Source organism: Bombina bombina, chromosome 1 (genome assembly GCF_027579735.1).
Source record: "Bombina bombina isolate aBomBom1 chromosome 1, aBomBom1.pri, whole genome shotgun sequence".
Classification (NCBI taxonomy): Eukaryota; Metazoa; Chordata; class Amphibia; order Anura; family Bombinatoridae; genus Bombina; species Bombina bombina.
Window position 1 is genome coordinate 884581470 of NC_069499.1, and position 19383 is coordinate 884600852.

The following is a 19383-nucleotide window of genomic DNA, read 5'->3' on the forward strand; positions in this document are numbered from 1 at the left end:
AAAAGAAGCCTGCTTCATAATAAGCTAATGATCCAGCAACAAAGACAGGGACTGACCTGTTTTCCAGAAAAAAATCTCAAGACAGCTGAGTATAAACCCTGCACCATTGGTGAAGCATACAAAACTGAAGAGGCCTTAGGTAAAAGTTAGCAAACAGAATAGCACCCTGAAACAGCAATTGTAAGAACTAACACCTCCAAACAGGCTGCAACCAACTTTATTATCGGTTATTTGTAGAGCGCCAACAGATTCCGCAGCGCTGTAAACAGAGGGTAGTACAACAAAACAATTAAAGGGATCAAATGGGTAGAGGGCCCTGCCAAGAGTTGCACTGTTGTAATCAGCTCTTAAGAAGGTGATCTACAAACAGCTGGACTTAAAGGGACACTGTACCCAAATTTTTTCTTTAGTGATTCAGATAGAGCATGACATTTTAAGCAACTTTCTAATTTTCTCCTATTATCAAATTTTCTTCATTCTCTTGGTATCTTTATTTGAAATGCAAGAAAGTAAGTTTAGATGCCGGCCCATTTTTGGTGATCAACCTGGGTGGTTCTTGCTGATTGGTGGATAAACTCATCTACCAATAAAAAAGGTGCTGTCCATAGTTCTGAATAAAAAAAAAAGCTTAGATGTCTTCTTTTTAAAATAAAGATAGCAAGAGAACGAAGAAAAATTGATAATAGGAATAAATTAGAAAGTGGCTTAAAATTGCATGCTCTATGTGAATCATGAAATAAAAAATTTGGGTTCAGTGTCCCTTTAAGGAGGTTCAGGGGATAGCAATGGAGGAGTGGAACTGGTATAAAGTAAGGTTAGCATAGGTTGTATGCATCCTTGAACAGTAGAGTCTTTAGGGAGCGCTTGAAGCTTTCAAAACTAGGGGAGAGTCTTGTGGGGCGAGGCAGAGAGTTCCACAAGATGGGAGCCAATCTGGAGAAGTCCTGTAAACGGGAGTGCGATGAGGTAACCAGAGAGGAGGAGAGTAGGAGGTCATGAGCAGAGCGAAGGGGACGGGAGGGAGAGTATCTGGAGACAAGGTCTGAGATATAGGGGGGGGCAGTGCAGTTGAGGGCTTTGTATGTCAGAGTGAGAATTTTGTGTTTGATCCTAGAGGCAAGAGGAAGCCAGTGAAGGGATTGGCAGAGAGGAGCAGCAGATGAAGAGCAACGTGTAAGGAAGATGAGTCTGGCAGAGGCATTCATTATGGATTGTAAAGGAGCTAGGCGGCAGATGGGGAGACCAGAGAGGACAGAGTTGCAGTAATCAAGGCAGGAAAGAATGAGAGAGTGGATTAAAATCTTAGTTGTGTCTTGTGTAAGGAAGTGTCTAATTTTGGAGATGTTTTTAAGGTGGAAGCGGCAGGCTTTAGCCAAGGACTGAATGTGAGGAGTGAAGGAAAGATCTGAGTCAAATGTGACCCCGAGACATCGGGCATGCGGGGTAGTAATGATGGAGTTGTCGACAGTTATAAAGATATTGGGTTTTGGAGATTTTGGAAGAAGGTGGGAAAATGAGGAGCTCAGTTTTGGAGAGATTTAGCTTGAGGTAGTGAGAGGACATCCAGGAAGAGATGTGAGAAAGACAGTTAGTGACACGGGTTAGCAAGGAAGGAGATAGGTCTGGTGCAGAGAAGTAGATTTGGGTGTCATCAGCATACAAATGATATTGGAAACCGTGGGACTTAATTAGGGAACCTAGTGATGACGTATAGATTGAGAAGAGAAGGGGACCGAGGACAGAGCCTTGTGGTACTCCGACAGAAAGTGGTGACGGGGCAGAGGAGGTCCCAGAGAAGGCTACACTAAAGGTACGGTTTGACAGGTAGGAAGAGAGCCACGAAAGGGCTGTGTCACAGATGCCGAAGGATTGGAGGGTTTGGAGCAAAAGAGGGTGGTCAACAGTGTCAAAGGCTGCGGACAGATCAAGGAGGATAAGCAGAGAGAAGTGACCTTTTGATTTTGCTGTAAGTAGGTCGTTGGTGACCTTAACAATAGCTGTCTCTGTGGAGTGATAGGGACGAAATACAGATTGCAGCGGGTAAAGAAGGGAGTTTAACGTAAGGAAATGGGATAGGCGTGCATATACTAGTTTTTCGAGAAGCTTTGAGGCAAGAGGGAGGAGGGAAATAGGGTGGTAGTTGGATGGGGAGGTAGGATCAAGGGAAGGTTTTTTGAGGATAGGTGTGACCAGTGCATGTTTCATCGATGAGGGAAATGTACCAGTGCTGAGGGAGAGGTTGAAAATGTGTGTTAGTATAGGGGTAAGGGTAGCAGAGATGGAGGGGAGTAGCTGTGAGGGGATAGGGTCAAGGGGACAGGTAGTGAGGTGAGAGCATAGTATAAGTGCCGAAACTTCTTCCTCGGTAACAGGAGAGAATGAACTAAGTTTCAGGTTATGAGGGTTGTGGTTGAGTGAGAGCATTTGAGGGGGGAGAGAATGGAATTATGTTGAGAGCTGAATTCATTTCTGATGGAGTCAATTTTGTTAATGAAGTGACTAGCAAAGTCTTGAGCTGACAGAGAAGTTGTATTAGGAAGTGGGGGAGGGCGGAGGAGAGTATTGAAAGTGGAGAACAGACGTTTGGGTTTGAAGAAAGATTAGAGATAAGAGTAGAGAAGTAGTGTTGCTTGTGGAGATTAAGGGCAGAATAGTCGGAGTTCAAGATGAATTTGTAATGAAGAAAATCAGCTGAACTCCGTGATTTTCTCCAGTGCCGTTCAGCAGTACGGGAACATCTGCATAGGTACCGTGTCTGAGGAGTATGCCAGGGCTGAGGATGAGTGTGTGATTTCTGAGCAATGGTAAGAGGGGCGAGATTGTCAAGGACGGATATAAGGGTGGAATTATAGTGGCAGATAGATTGTTCAGGGCAGGAAAAGGAGGAGAAGGATGAGAGGAGTGGTTTAAGGGAATTAGCAAGTTGTTGCTGATCTAAAGACATACTGCTTCTGTGAAGCTTGGTGTGAGGAGTAGAAGGAGGGAGAGTTGTAGGAAGGGATGATATGGTACAATTAAGGATATGGTGGTCAGAAAGAGGAAAAGGGGAGTTTGAGAAGTTTGAGAGAGTGCATCGATAGCTAAAGATCAGGTCAAAAGAGTGACCGTCTTTGTGAGTGGGAGAATCAGTCCATTGTGACAGACCGAAAGAGGAAGTGAGTTGCAGAAGTTGTTTACCAGATGAGGGAGTGGGATTGTTAAGGGGGATGTTGAAGTCACCAAGAATGAGGGCAGGGGTGTCTGAGGAAAGGAAATAAGGTAGCTAGGCAGCCAAGTGATCTATAAATTGAGTTGAGGAGCCAGAGGGTCGGTATATGACTGCAACACGTACACAGAGAGGGGAGAATAAGCAAATCATGTGGGTTTCAAATGAGGGAAAAGTGAGGGAAGAGATGGGATGTATTTGTTGAAAGGTGCAACGAGAGGAAAGTAAAATACCTACACCACCTCCTTGTCTATTACCAGACCTAGGAGTGTGGCTGAAGTGGAGACCCCCATGTGACAGAGCAGCAGTGGATGCTGTGTTTAGGGAAGAGAGCCAGGTTTCTGTTAGGGCCAGAAGGTTGAGGGAGCGGGAGATGAAGAGGTCATGTATAGAAGCTCCAACCTTCTCTGATCTGTTACAGAAAGTCTAATGGAAACTGAATCTATTTGTATCCCCAGAAAAGTAACCTTTGTCTGAGGAACCAAAAAACTCTATGGAAAATTGATCTTCCAACCATGTTGTTAATGAAACAACAGTCTGTTAGTGTGAGATTCTGCTAAATGTAAAGATGGAGCTTGAACCAAGATATCGTACAGGTAGGGAAACATTACAATACCATGAAGCTGGACCAGACCAAATGGTAGAGCAACAAACTGAAAATGCTTGTCTAGAAAGGCAAACGTGTAAATTGGAACATGAAGGTAAGCATCAGTTCAATCTATTGTGGACATAAACTGACCTTGCTGAACAAAAGGCAGAATAATCTGAATAGACTCTATTTTGAAAGTAGGAACTCAGTCAAATTGTTCAGATTATTTAGATCCAAATCTGGTCAGAAAGACTCCTCCTTTTTTGAAACAATGTAGAGATTTGAATAAAACTCCATTCCTTGTTCCAAAAATTTAACAGGAACAACCACTCCCAAAGATTTTCGATCCAAAACCAACTGAAAAAAAAAAAGGATTGAGTTTTCAAAGGGTCCTTTGGAACATTGGAAACAATAAACTATCCTCTAGAAGGCTTTGTTCTGATACCTATCTGGTAAACCTGAGAAACTACATTTAGAATAAGTAATAGAGTGAAGAGAGTCTTGTATATAGCAGTTATTAAGGACATTCCAAGTGAGTAAATAAATAAATAGTAAGCAACTTTGCCATATAGCAATATCCTCCTTATATATCCCTAACTCACATTGCTGACAATCACACATGGGTAGGTGAAGTATAAAACTTTTTTGCGCTGCCTTCTAGGGTAAACCTTGGCTCCTAGGATATTTTCCCCAAAAATATCTTGCTTTGGTGTACAGGAGAGATCAGAGTTTAGGAGTGTTGGCACAACTGAATGCTTATACCCCTATATTTTAAAATTAACGAAAGAAGTTTTCTGGTTAGAAATTTTTTTTTCCAAATATTACACTGAACTTAATTTTTGGAATGTATTTTATTAGCCTAAAGAAAAAAAAAGAAAAAATGTAAATGAACATATAATTGAAAAACAAATAAATATATGTACCACAACCTATATATGGTCTTGACAGGAATCAGATTTGCTGATTTTTTATATCTTGTCCTGGTGTGTTATTGTAGAGAAAAGAGTGGTCTTATATTCAGATAGTGTATAAACTTATAGTATAAGACTAATCTAAGTATTGTACCTAGTACATTGAAACACCTAGTGCAATAGCCTTAAAAAAGTCAAATATACAATTATTGGTATTCAAATAGAGAGAAATAAAGGGAATAAAGGAAATATTTAGCACGTTTGAAAAGCTGTGTTACCATGTATATAAAAGATATGCCATAAAGAGCTCTTAGATTGTTAAAAAATAAAATGCAAGTTTCTGAAAAACTTAGATTGCAGAAATATAGATCTAAAAATATGTTTTCTTTCTAGTAGTCGGGACAGGTATATAAAATCTATATCATCAATACAAAATATATATATTTAAAAAAGTGATGCCAGAGTTTGGTTAAAATACCACAGGTGGATTTTAATTTAAAAATTTTGTATCAAATTGTACAAATTCTTAGGTGAGCTGTAATCCTTTTATTAAACTTGTGTTGCAAAGTCCTTGATGTAACTTCCTATAGTTGTTCACATATGTCGGAGTGAGATCCGTGTGATACTGAGGTGTTTGCCAGAGCTCTACGGTCTACAGAGGTAATGCAGTAAGGAGCGGTTTTACTTACTGTGCTCTTAGCCGATTCTGGAGCCCGGTTGAAGTAGTTCCGCTCAGCTGGTCCTTCTTGCAAGTCGTGGATTCTCCGATGGATTTGGGTAGCTGTGTATCCACCTTTAGTATGGTGTAATCCTTTTGCAGTCTGATGTTTGGAAAGAAATTCCGGAGGAAAAAACACTGATGTGTTTTAACTGCCTTATATTTAGTCTTTAAGCGCTTGCAGTGGAAGCTGATGAAATCAAACTTAGGCTGGTAACGGGTAGTTCCTTTAGCCACAGTAAAGTTAGTTCTTAGCACAGAAAAGTAAAAAATAGTCACAGTAGTTCGCTACGCGTTTCGGCCGTTACACGGCCTTTTTCAAGCTGTACTACTGTTTGAAAACTTGGCGGTCTTTTTATTCATTCAACCTGTCTCTTCAATTAGACCATTTTGGGCAATTATTCAATTAGCTTTTAAAAGGAGCAAAACTTTGCACATTTTCTTTTCTGTTTGCGGACATTTTTGTATATAAAACTTTTTTTTGCATAAAGGTACATAAAATTTCTTAAAGATTCATAAAATTTCATAAAATTTTTAATCTTGGCTTTTTGATTACGTATAATAAGGAAAGAAAGAATATAGAGAAAACTATTTTTGTTTAAGTTGTTTCTATCACAGTCATTTGTTAAACATTTCGAGATCTGTGTATTTAAGTGTCTATGTTTTGTTGATAATTAGAATGTCATTTTTAATGGTTTTGTCACTATTAGTTGTATAAACATGTGAATATTGGTTGTAGGCATCTTTTTGCAGACATTTTTGTATAAAATATTATATAAAATATTGTATAAAAGTTTATAATCATGGCTATTTCTTGAACATAATACAGATTTTGTATAAATCAGGGAAGAAAGGATATAGGGAAAAAAAAAATTGTATTGGGGAAATTTTTTTATTTAAGCTGTTTCAATCACAGTCGTTTGTTGAACATTTAGAGATCTGTGTTTTTAGGATATATATGTATTAGTAATTGTTTGTATAGACACGTGTATATTGGTTGTGGACATCTATTTTGAGGTTTCAAAATCGAATTCATTATAGACACTTTTGTTGAGAAACTCAAACACTATAACCTATATCTGATTAGGAAATATATTTGTATAAAAAATATAAAAAAATATAAGAAATATAAAAAAATATTTCCAATTCGAAATTCAATAAGAGATAGGCAATATAAAATACAGGGAATGATACATTGAGATTTGAACACAATTTGGGCTATTATATATGTTTTGGATATTTTATTCTTTTAAGAAGCTATTAAAATTAAAATCTATGTTAAGACCTTTTGGTTGTAGCGTTTGTAATTTAAAAATCCATTTTGGGGGAGTGGCTAACCCGCCGCCATGTTCAGTCATGATCTTCAGTAGCTCCGCTTATACTCTGAACCATATGGCAATGATATCTACACTGCCTATCGATCTAATCTTATAAAAAGTGGGAGCTGACCAAGTGAAAGATTTGGAGTCAATCGATATCTTTTTTGCTGGTATCCGGATCATAACAGACCTGAACTATCTAAGACTGCAGGCGGCCTATATTATTTTATTAACATCCCCCCCGGTCAGGGATATGGCCGGTTAAGAGGGGCTCTCCATTGCAAGGAATAACACACTTTACTGCTTTGACTATCCTCCTATATGCCAGATAATGTGGGTGATAGAAATTATGACGTCTGATACGACTATGGCGGCAGATCTAGTGGCGCTACTGAAACAGCTATCGTATAAAATGGAGGAACAGTTCGTCTCCCTTACTGAGAGCCTGAGAGCCGAGAGGAGTGACCTTGCAGAGGAAAATGAGACATTAGTGGATTTGGAGGATCTTTCCTGCACCGTAAGTTACGTAAGAGATAAGGAGCGCAGTGTCACACACAAGATGGCAACCAGCGAGAATATCAATTACCTGCTGAAAGCTGCAATGATTGGTGAAGGTTCTCTCCAGACCGAGATTGATCCCATGCTGGTGACACAGGGAACCATATTCTTTTCCACAGCGCACATTGCTTGCCGGGATGGGGCCCTTCTCTTTGTTCGTGCTGCTGCCCTGCACGTGGAGCTCTCGTCTGGGGCCCATGACGGAGCGGCCGGCCTCTGGGCGCTTGAGGAGACTCTGTTTAGTGCATTGAGTAGCGGTGATCTGGTTCAAATTGCAATAAAGGAACAAGGAGGCTTCCAGTCTCAAACAAGAATAGCCGAGATCCAGACTCTTACACAAAATGGGGTATTTGTACACACACAGTTCGTAATGCCTCACACCAAGTTAACTCTTCCTCGCATAGGACTTATTTTTGGGTCATTAGACTTCCTACTCTGCAGCTTGTACAGTTCAGCATTGGGACTAAAGAGGAGGGATCGGATGAGTGTTTTACCAATTGTAAATGCTGAAGACGGTGTACTCAGTTACCTATCAGTCTAAATTCCAATATCTTAACTTAAATTCTTTCCTGTATTGGTTCCACACAGCAATGTCATGATAGTCATTTTACTATAGATAATACTTATATTGGTGCATTTACGCCTTTACTTATATTCTTTGTCTAGTTTGTACACCCCACAGCTAATATACACCTGCTTAGATGACTATCTGTGGGCTGATAATTTGGCTCCACTTAGGGACAGACATACTAGATAACATTAACCTGAGGATACATTCCCTTTGTGCCGAGAAACCTATCTGACCTGCATGATTTCCTATGGGACATTAGTATGAGGCATGATTAGGGATCCACACAAGCTAACGTTGCTAATAGACAACATGACTACCTGTTGTGAAATATATTATGGAGAGCATATCTTCTTATTAAGAACCATATATCCACTCCACTTGTATTCTCTGGGACCTCTATGATACCACCCCTTTAATTGATGAGCATAGTTCCCTCTTCCCTATATAATCCCGCATTTAGCTACCCTATAATCCATGCTTTAAGCTGTCACAATTATTTTTAGAAAAACCCTTAGTTAACCTTATGTAGGTTTATTCATAGCCCACTTTTTACCAGGTTAATTAATAGTCTCTCACTATGTCTATATTGCCCTCAGTACATGGGATCTCTGGCTACTCTATCCATTATTTCACATCTTTTGAGTACCATAATGTGTTGATAGGAGTTAGCCCACGTTTTCCCTATTAGTGAGTTATTACCAACAGTTATTTTCATGTGACCTATTTCTTAGATCTCTATACTATGTTTCCACATATGATGGGTCCTTTAAAGGCCTTTTACTGAAGTTACATTGCCCTCAGAAGTTTGAAGCGGAGGAAGCACTATTTATAGTTTAAAATAGTATGTGTGTTATTTCATCTTTCCATATTTAAGCTTACATCTAGAGTTACACTAATATATTCACCCAATTTGGTGAATTCTTTAGCGGTATTAACCCACTACACATTACTAACTTTCCTCTCATGTACTATATGTCTCATTAGGTACAAGAGTTACCTTCTCTGTAAAGTGAGGAAATTGGTTTTACAATTTGTTAATTGTTGGAACCTCTCAGGTAAGGTAGTTTGATATTATGTTATGTAGTTCAATTTAAAATATCATTATATTAGGCATTACTTCATAATAAAGAGGTATTACAGTAATTTATATAAAATAAAATAAAAATTGTAAGGTATCATTGCAGGATTGGCAATATTGAAAAACGTACTACCATAGCATTATAGTATGCCAAATTAGCCCTAAGAATAGATGTCATAGGCCTCCACACGTTATATGATCCCCAAATTTGAGCTCTTATATTTAGTTTGTGATAAGTATTAGGAGTTGTATTTCTGCAATGTGACAGGTAAACCTTGTGGTTACTCTTGTACTTTTTCTCTTAATTTCAACAAATGTATGTTGTCATATTGTGGAGGGAATATTTTTTTTTATTTTATGTGATGAATGTTGTTCTTCTAAATACCTTAATAAAAAACTTTGATTTAAAAAAAAAATCCATTTTGCTTCTGCTTGTAATAGTGCTCTGGAGTGATTCCCCCCTCTGACGCTTTTTCTTACTTTTTCTATAGCTATAAAATTAAAGAATTTTAAATTACTATTGTTACACAATCTAAAATGTTTTGGGACAGGAAGTTCTAAGTTCCTTTTTTCTTCTGAGTTTTCTATGGACAGAATATGTTCTCTCATCCTTTCCGGTATGGTTCTTTCCGTTTCCACTGTGTATTGCAGATTGCATTTTTTACACTCTATAAGATAAATTATATTTTTATCCATACATCTGATAGTGTTTTTAATTTTGTATGTTTGTTTAGTATTACTAGATGTAAAGGTGTTAGTCTTTTTTGAGTGCCTGCAGGCTTTGCATATATTACAGGGGTAAAAACCCCTTAGTTCTGTTCCTAATACCCCTTTCTCAATATTTTTACACATAGTGTTCTTCATGGAGGGTGCCAGTCTGTTTTTTAAAGTGTTAGCTCTTCTGTATACAAAACTTGGTTTATTTGGTAATAGTGAACCTATATCAGGATCATAACTGAGGATGTTCCAGTGTTTTTTTAATGATCTTTTCTATAGCATGCTTTTCTTCTCCATATTGTGTGATAAAAGGTATATTAATTCTATCATTAGTTGTGTGTAAAAGTTTATTTTTCTTGATATTATGATTCAGGATGTCATTTCTGTCAATATTTCTTACTTCTATATCATTTTCTATTTTGAATATATTATATCCTCTATCTATGAATTTTTGTTTAAATACTTCGCTTTGTTGTTCGAACACTTCGGGGTCATTACAATTTCTTTTTAATCTTAGGAATTGTCCCTTCGGGATGTTTTGTTTCCATCTTTTTAAGTGGCAACTTTCCCAGTGGATGTAGTTATTTGCATCCACTTCTTTGAAAAATGTCTTGGTGTTAAGTTTATCTCCATTGGTTGAGATTTCTAGCTCTAAATAACTAATGCTGTCCTTACTAACTAAGGCCTAGATTTAGAGTTTGGCGGTAGCTGTCAAAACCAGCGTTAAAGGCTCCTAACGCTGGTTTTAGGCTACCGCCGGTATTTGGAGTCAGTCAGGAAAGGGTCTAACGCTCACTTTCCAGCCGCGACTTTTCCATACCGCAGATCCCCTTACGTCAATTGCGTATCCTATCTTTTCGATGGGATCTTTCTAACTCCGGTATTTAGAGTCGTGGCTGAAGTGAGCATTAGAAATCTAACGACAAAAATCCAGCCGCAGAAAAAAGTCAGTAGTTAAGAGCTTTCTGGGCTAACGCCGGTTTATAAAGCTCTTAACTACTGTGCTCTAAAGTACACTAACACCCATAAACTACCTATGTACCCCTAAACCGAGGTCCCCCAACATCACCGCCACTCTATAAACATTTTTTAACCCCTAATCTTCCGCTCCGTACACTGCCGCCAACTACGTTATCCCTATGTACCCCTAATCTGCTGCCCCAACACCGCCGACCCCTATATTATATTTATTAACCCCTAATCTGGCCCCCACAACGTCGCCGCCAGCTACCTACACTTATTAACCCCTAATCTGCCGTCCTCACGCCGCCGCCAGCTACATTATAGCTATGTACCCCTAATCTGCTGCCCCTAACACCACCAACCCCTATATTATATTTATTAACCCCTAATCTGCCCCCCACAACGTCGCCTCCACCTGCCTACACTTATTAACCCATAATCTGCAGAGCGGACCGCACCGCTATTATAATAAAGTTATTAACCCCTAATCCGCCTCACTCCCGCCTGCTTTATAAAGCTCTTAACTACTGTGCTCTAAAGTACACTAACACCCATAAACTACCTATATACCCCTAAACCGAGGTCCCCCCACATCGCCGCCACTTGATTAAATTTTTTTAACCCCTAATCTGCCGACCGCCACCTACGTTATACTTATGTACCCCTAATCTGCTGCCCCTAACACCGCCGACCCCTATATTATATTTATTAACCCCTAACCTGCCCCCCACAACGTCACCGCCAGCTACCTACAATAATTAACCCCTAATCTGCCGACCGCAAAGAGCCACCACCTACATTATAGCTATGTACCCCTAATCTGCTGTCCCTAACACCACCGACCCCTATATTATATTTATTAACCCCTAATCTGCCCCCCACAACGTCTCCTCCACCTGCCTACACTTATTAACCCCTAATCTGCCGAGCGGACCGCACCGCTATTATAATAAAGTTATTAACCCCTAATCCGCCTCACTCCCGCCTCAATAACCCTATAATAAATAGTATTAACCCCTAATCTGCCCTCCCTAACATCGCCGACACCTAACTTCAAATATTAACTACTAATATACCGATCGGAGCTCACCGCTACTCTAATAAATTTTTTAACCCCTAAAGCTAATTTTAACCCTGACCCTAACACCCCCCTAAATTAAATATAATTTTATTCTAACGAAATAAATTAACTCTTATTAAATAAATTATTCCTATTTAAATCTAAATACTTACCTGTAAAATAAACCCTAATATAGCTACAATATAAATTATAATTATATTATAGCTATTTTAGGATTAATATTTATTTTACAGGCAACTTTGTATTTATTTTAACCAGGTACAATAGCTATTAAATAGTTAAGAACTATTTAATAGCTAAAATAGTTAAAATAATTACAAAATTACCTGTAAAATAAATCCTAACCTAAGTTACAATTAAACCTAACACTACACTATCAATAAATTAATTAAATACAATATCTACAATTATCTACAATTAAACCTAACACTACACTATCAATAAATTAATTAAATAAAATTCCTACAATTATCTACAATTAAATAAACTAACTAAAGTACAAAAAATAAAAAAGAACTAAGTTACAAAAAATAAAAAAATATTTACAAACATTAGAAAAATATTACATCAATTTTAAACTAATTACACCTACTCTAAGCCCCCTAATAAAATAACAAAAATGCCCTACCCTATTCTAAATTAAAAAAGTTCAAAGCTCTTTTACCTTACCAGCCCTGAACAGGGCCCTTTGCGGGGCATGCCCCCAAGAATTCAGCTCTTTTGCCTGTAAAAAAAACACATACAATACCCCCCCCCAACATTACAACCCACCACCCACATACCCCTGATGTAACCCAAACCCCCCTTAAATAAACCTAACAATAAGCCCCTGAAGATCTTCCTACCTTATCTTCACCATACCAGGTTCACCGATCGGTCCTCGGAAGTGTTGATCCAAGCCCAAGCGGGGGGCTGAAGAGTGACGTCCATCCTCGGGCTGAAGTCTGGATCCAAGCGGCGGCTGAAGAAATCCATCATCGGGCTGAAGTAGGAAGTCCATCATCGGGATGAAGTCTTCTATCAAGCCGCATCTTCAATCTTCTTTCTTCTGGAGCAGAGCGGAGCCATCTTCTTCCAAGCCGTCGCGGAACATCCTCTTCAACCGCTGCCTACTCGCCGAATGACGGTTCCTTTAAATGACGTCATCCAAGATGGCGTCCCTCGAATTCCGATTGACTGATAGGATTCTATCAGCCAATCGGAATTAAGGTAGGAATATTCTGATTGGCTGATGGAATCAGCCAATCAGAATCAAGTTCAATCCGATTGGCTGATCCAATCAGCCAATCAGATTGAGCTCGCATTCTATTGGCTGACCGGAACAGCCAATAGAATGCGAGCTCAATCTGATTGGCTGATTGGATCAGCCAATCAGATTGAACTTGATTCTGATTAGCTGATTCCATCAGCCAATCAGAATATTCCTACCTTAATTCCGATTGGCTGATAGAATCCAATTATAATAAAGTTATTAACCCCTAATCCGCCTCACTCCCGCCTGCTTTATAAAGCTCTTAACTACTGTGCTCTAAAGTACACTAACACCCATAAACTACCTATATACCCCTAAACCGAGGTCCCCCCACATCGCCGCCACTCGATTAAATTTTTTTAACCCCTAATCTGCCGACCGACACCTACGTTATACTTATGTACCCCTAATCTGCTGCCCCTAACACCGCCGACCCCTATATTATATTTATTAACCCCTAACCTGCCCCCCACAACGTCACCGCCAGCTACCTACAATAATTAACCCCTAATCTGCCGACCGCAAAGAGCCGCCACCTACATTATAGCTATGTACCCCTAATCTGCTGTCCCTAACACCGCCGACCCCTATATTATATTTATTAACCCCTAATCTGCCCCCCACAACGTCTCCTCCACCTGCCTACACTTATTAACCCCTAATCTGCCGAGCGGACCGCACCGCTATTATAATAAAGTTATTAACCCCTAATCCGCCTCACTCCCGCCTCAATAACCCTATAATAAATAGTATTAACCCCTAATCTGCCCTCCCTAACATCGCCGACACCTAACTTCAAATATTAACTCCTAATATGCCGATCGGAGCTCACCGCTACTCTAATAAATTTTTTAACCCCTAAAGCTAATTTTAACCCTGACCCTAACACCCCCCTAAGTTAAATATAATTTTATTCTAACGAAATAAATTAACTCTTATTAAATAAATTATTCCTATTTAAATCTAAATACTTACCTGTAAAATAAACCCTAATATAGCTACAATATAAATTATAATTATATTATAGCTATTTTAGGATTAATATTTATTTTACAGGCAACTTTGTATTTATTTTAACCAGGTACAATAGCTATTAAATAGTTAAGAACTATTTAATAGCTAAAATAGTTAAAATAATTACAAAATTACCTGTAAAATAAATCCTAACCTAAGTTACAATTAAACCTAACACTACACTATCAATAAATTAATTAAATACAATATCCACAATTATCTACAATTAAACCTAACACTACACTATCAATAAATTAATTAAATAAAATTCCTACAATTATCTACAATTAAATAAACTAACTAAAGTACAAAAAATAAAAAAGAACTAAGTTACAAAAAAATAAAAAAAATACAAACATTAGAAAAATATTAAAATTTTAAACTAATTACACCTACTCTAAGCCCCCTAATAAAATAACAAAAATGCCCTACCCTATTCTAAATTAAAAAAGTTCACCATACCAGGTTCACCTATCGGTCCTCGGAAGTGTTGATCCAAGCCTAAGCGGGGGGCTGAAGAGTGACGTCCATCCTCGGGCTGAAGTCTGGATCCAAGCGGCGGCTGAAGAAATCCATCATCGGGCTGAAGTAGGAAGTCCATCATCGGGATGAAGTCTTCTATCAAGCCGCATCTTCAATCTTCTTTCTTCTGGAGCAGAGCGGAGCCATCTTCTTCCAAGCCGTCGCGGAACATCTTCTTCAACCGCCGCCTACTCGCCGAATGACGGTTCCTTTAAATGACGTCATCCAAGATGGCGTCCCTCGAATTCCGATTGGCTGATAGGATTCTATCAGCCAATCGGAATTAAGGTAGGAATATTCTCATTGGCTGATGGAATCAGCCAATCAGAATCAAGTTCAATCCGATTGGCTGATCCAATCAGCCAATCAGATTGAGCTCGCATTCTATTGGCTGATCGGAACAATATGCGAGCTCAATCTGATTGGCTGATTGGATCAGCCAATCAGATTGAACTTGATTCTGATTAGCTGATTCCATCAGCCAATCAGAATTTTCCTACCTTAATTCCGATTGGCTGATAGAATCCTATCAGCCAATCGGAATTCGAGGGACGCCATCTTGGATGACGTCCCTTAAAGGAACCGTCATTCGTCGGGAAGTCGTCGGAAGAAGAAGATGGGTCCGCGGTGGAGGTCTTCAAGATGGAGCCGGTCCTCATCGGATGAAGATAGAAGATGCCGCTTGGAAGAAGATGGTTGCCGGTCCGGATCTACTCTTCTTCCCGGATAGGATGAAGACTTTGGAGCCTCTTCTGGACTTCTTCAGCCATCGGATGATGGATGTCTAGCCCCCGCTTGGGCTTAGATGAAGATTTCGGAGCCTTGAACGATTGGTGATACCTGGCATGGTGAAGACAAGGTAGGAAGATCTTCAGGGGCTTAGTGTTAGGTTTATTTAAGGGGGGTTTGGGTTAGATTAGGGGTATGTGGGTGGTGGGTTGAAATGTTGGGGGGGGTATTGTATGTCTTTTTTTACAGGCAAAAGAGCTGAATTCTTTGGGGCATGCCCGCAAAGGGCCCTGTTCAGGGCTGGTAAGGTAAAAGAGCTTTGAACTTTAGTAATTTAGAATAGGGTAGGGCATTTTTTTATTTTGGGGGTCTTTGTTATTTTATTAGTGGGCTTAGAGTAGGTGTAATTAGTTTAAAATTGTTGTAATATTTTTCTGATGTTTGTAAATATTTTTTTTATTTTTTGTAACTTAGTTCTTTTTTATTTTTTGTACTTTAGTTAGTTTATTTCATTGTATTTATTTGTAGATATTGTATTTAATTAATTTATTGATAGTGTAGTGTTAGGTTTAATTGTAGGTAATTGTAGGTATTTTATTTAATTAATTTATTGATAGAGTAGTGTTAGGTTTAATTGTAACTTAGGTTAGGATTTATTTTACAGGTAATTTTGTAATTATTTTAACTATTTTAGCTATTAAATAGTTCTTAACTATTTAATAGCTATTGTACCTGGTAAAAATAAATACAAAGTTACCTGTAAAATAAATATAAATCCTAAAATAGCTATAATATAATTATATTTTATATTGTAGCTATATTAGGATTTATTTTACAGGTAATTATTTAGCTTTAAATAGGAATAATTTATTTAATAAGAGTTAATTAATTTCGTTAGATTTAAATTATATTTAAGTTAGGGTGTGTTAGTGTTAGGGTTAGACTTAGCTTTAGGGGTTAATACATTTATTAGAATAGCGGTGAGCTCCAGTCGTCAGATAAGGGGTTAATGTTTGAAGTTAGGTGTCGGCGATGTTAGGGAGGGCAGATTAGGGGTTAATACTATTTATTATAGGGTTAGTGAGGATGATTAGGGGTTAATAACTTTATTATAATAGCGGTGCGGTCTGGTCAGCAGATTAGGGGTTAATAAGTGTAGGCAGGTGGAGGCGACGTTGAGGGGGCAGATTAGGAGTTAATAAATATAATATAGGGGTCGGCGGTGTTAGGGACAGCAGATTAGGGGTACATAGCTATAATGTAGGTGGCGGCTCTTTGCGGTCGGCAGATTAGGGGTTAATTATTGTAGGTAGCTGGCGGTGACGTTGTGGGGGGCAGGTTAGGGGTTAATAAATATAATATAGGGGTCGGCGGTGTTAGGGGCAGCAGATTAGGGGTACATAAGTATAACGTAGGTGGCGGTCGGCAGATTAGGGGTTAAAAAAATGTAATTGAGTGGCGGCGATGTGGGGGGACCTCGGTTTAGGGGTATATAGGTAGTTTATGGGTGTTAGTGTACTTTAGAGCACAGTAGTTAAGAGCTTTATAAAGCAGCGTTAGCCCAGATAGCTCTTAACTACTGACTTTTTTCTGCGGCTGGATTTTTGTCGTTAGATTTCTAACGCTCACTTCAGCCACGACTCTAAATACCGGAGTTAGAAAGATCCCATTGAAAATATAGGATACGCAATTGACGTAAGGGGATCTGCGGTATGGAAAAGTCGCGGCTGAAAAGTGAGCGTTAGACCCTTTCCTGACTGACTCCAGATACCGGCGGTAGCCTAAGACCAGCATTAGGAGCCTCTAACGCTGGTTTTCACGGCTACCGCCAAACTCTAAATCTAGGCCTTAGACTCTTACTTAAGAGACTCATCCAGCCTACTAAAAATATTGGAAGATATAAAATCGCAACCAAACTACTTACTAGTAACATGTGACATTTCATCACTATACACTTGCATACAACACACCGATGGAGTAGATGCAGTGAAACATTTTTTAACCAATGGAGGAGAAATGCCAATAAACCAAATTGAATTCATTCTAGATGGAATTAACTATATTTTAACACACAACTATTTTTATATGAAGGTGCTTTCTATGAACAGGTTTGCGGAACTGCCATGGGCACAAAATTTGCCCCCAGTTACGCAAACCTGTTCATGGGTCTATGGGAAAACAATTTCTTTAACCAAAGTATATATAAGAAGAAAATTATATTATATAAAAGATATATAGAGAACCTTTTCTTTATATGGAAAGGTAACGAGGAAGATCTGACAAACTGCATTCAAACTATGAATAACAATAACAAAAATTTAACTTTTACATACACCTTTAGTAAGGACAGCATTAGTTATTTAGATCTAGAAATCTCAACCAACTTAACACCAAGACATTTTTCAAAGAAGTGGATGCAAATAACTACATCCACTGGGAAAGTTGCCACTTAAAAAGATGGAAACAAAACATCCCGAAAGGACAATTCCTAAGATTAAAAAGAAATTGTAATGACCCCGAAGTGTTCGAACAACAAAGCGAAGTATTTAAACAAAAATTCATAGATAGAGGATATAATATATCCAAAATAGAAAATGATATAGAGGAAGTCAGAAATATTGACAGAAATGACATCCTGAATCATAATACCAAGAAAAATAAACTTTTAAACACAACTAATGATAGAATTAATATACCTTTTATCACACAATATGGAGAAGACAAGCATGCTATAGAAAAGATCATTAAAAAAACACTGGAACATCCTCAGTTATGATCCTGATATAGGTTCACTATTACCAAATAAACCAAGTTTTGTATACAGAAGAGCTAACACTTTAAAAAACAGACTGGCACCCTACATGAAGAACACTATGTGTAAAAATATTGAGAAAGGGGTATTAGGAACAGAACTAAGGGGTTTTTACCCCTGTCATATATGCAAAGCCTGCAGGCACTCAAAAAAGACTAACACCTTTACATCTAGTAATACTAAACAAACATACAAAATTAAAAACACTATCAGATGTATGGATAAAAATATAATTTATCTTATAGGGTGTAAAAAATGCAATCTGCAATACACAGGGGAAACGGAAAGAACTATACGGGAAAGGATAAGAGAACATATTCTGTCCATTGAAAACTCAGAAGAAAAAAGGAACTTAGAACTTCCTGTCCCAAAACATTTTAGATTGTGTAACAATAGTAATTTAAAATTCTTTAATTTCATAGCTATAGAAAAAGTAAGAAAAAGCACCAGAGGGGGGAATCACTCCAGAGCACTATTACAAGCAGAAGCAAAATGGATTTTTAAATTACAAACACTACAACCAAAAGGTCTTAACATAGATTTTAATTTAAATAGCTTCTTAAAAGAATAAAATATCCAAAACATATATAATAGCCCAAATTGTGTTCAAATCTCAATGTATCATTCCCTGTATTTTATATTGCCTATCTCTTATTGAATTGCGAATTGGAAATATTTTTTTATATTTCTTATATTTTTTATACAAATATATTTTCTAATCAGATATAGGTTATAGTGTTTGAGTTTTTCAACAAAAGTGTCTATAATGAATTCGATTTTGAAACCTCAAAATAGATGTCCACAACCAATATACACGTGTCTATACAAACAATTACTAATACATATATATCCTAAAAACACAGATCTCTAAATGTTCAACAAACGACTGTGATTGAAACAGCTTAAATATTTTTTTTTCCCTTATACAATTTTTTCCCCCTATATCCTTTCTTCCCTGATTTATACAAAATCTGTATTATGTTCAAGAAATAGCCATGATTATAAACTTTTATACAATATTTTATATAATATTTTATAAAAAAATGTCCGCAAAAAGATGCCTACAACCAATATACACATGTTTATACAACTAATAGTGACAAAACCATTAAAAATGACATTCTAATTATCAACAAATATTTCGTGCACATAGACACTTAAATACACAGATCTACAAACAAATGACTGTGATAGAAACAACTTAAACAAACATTGTTTTCTCTATATTCTTTCTTTCCTTATTATACGTAATCAAAAAGCCAAGATTAAAAATTTTATGAAATTTTATGAATCTTTAAGAAATTTTATGTACCTTTATGCAAAAAAAAATTTTATGTGCAAAGT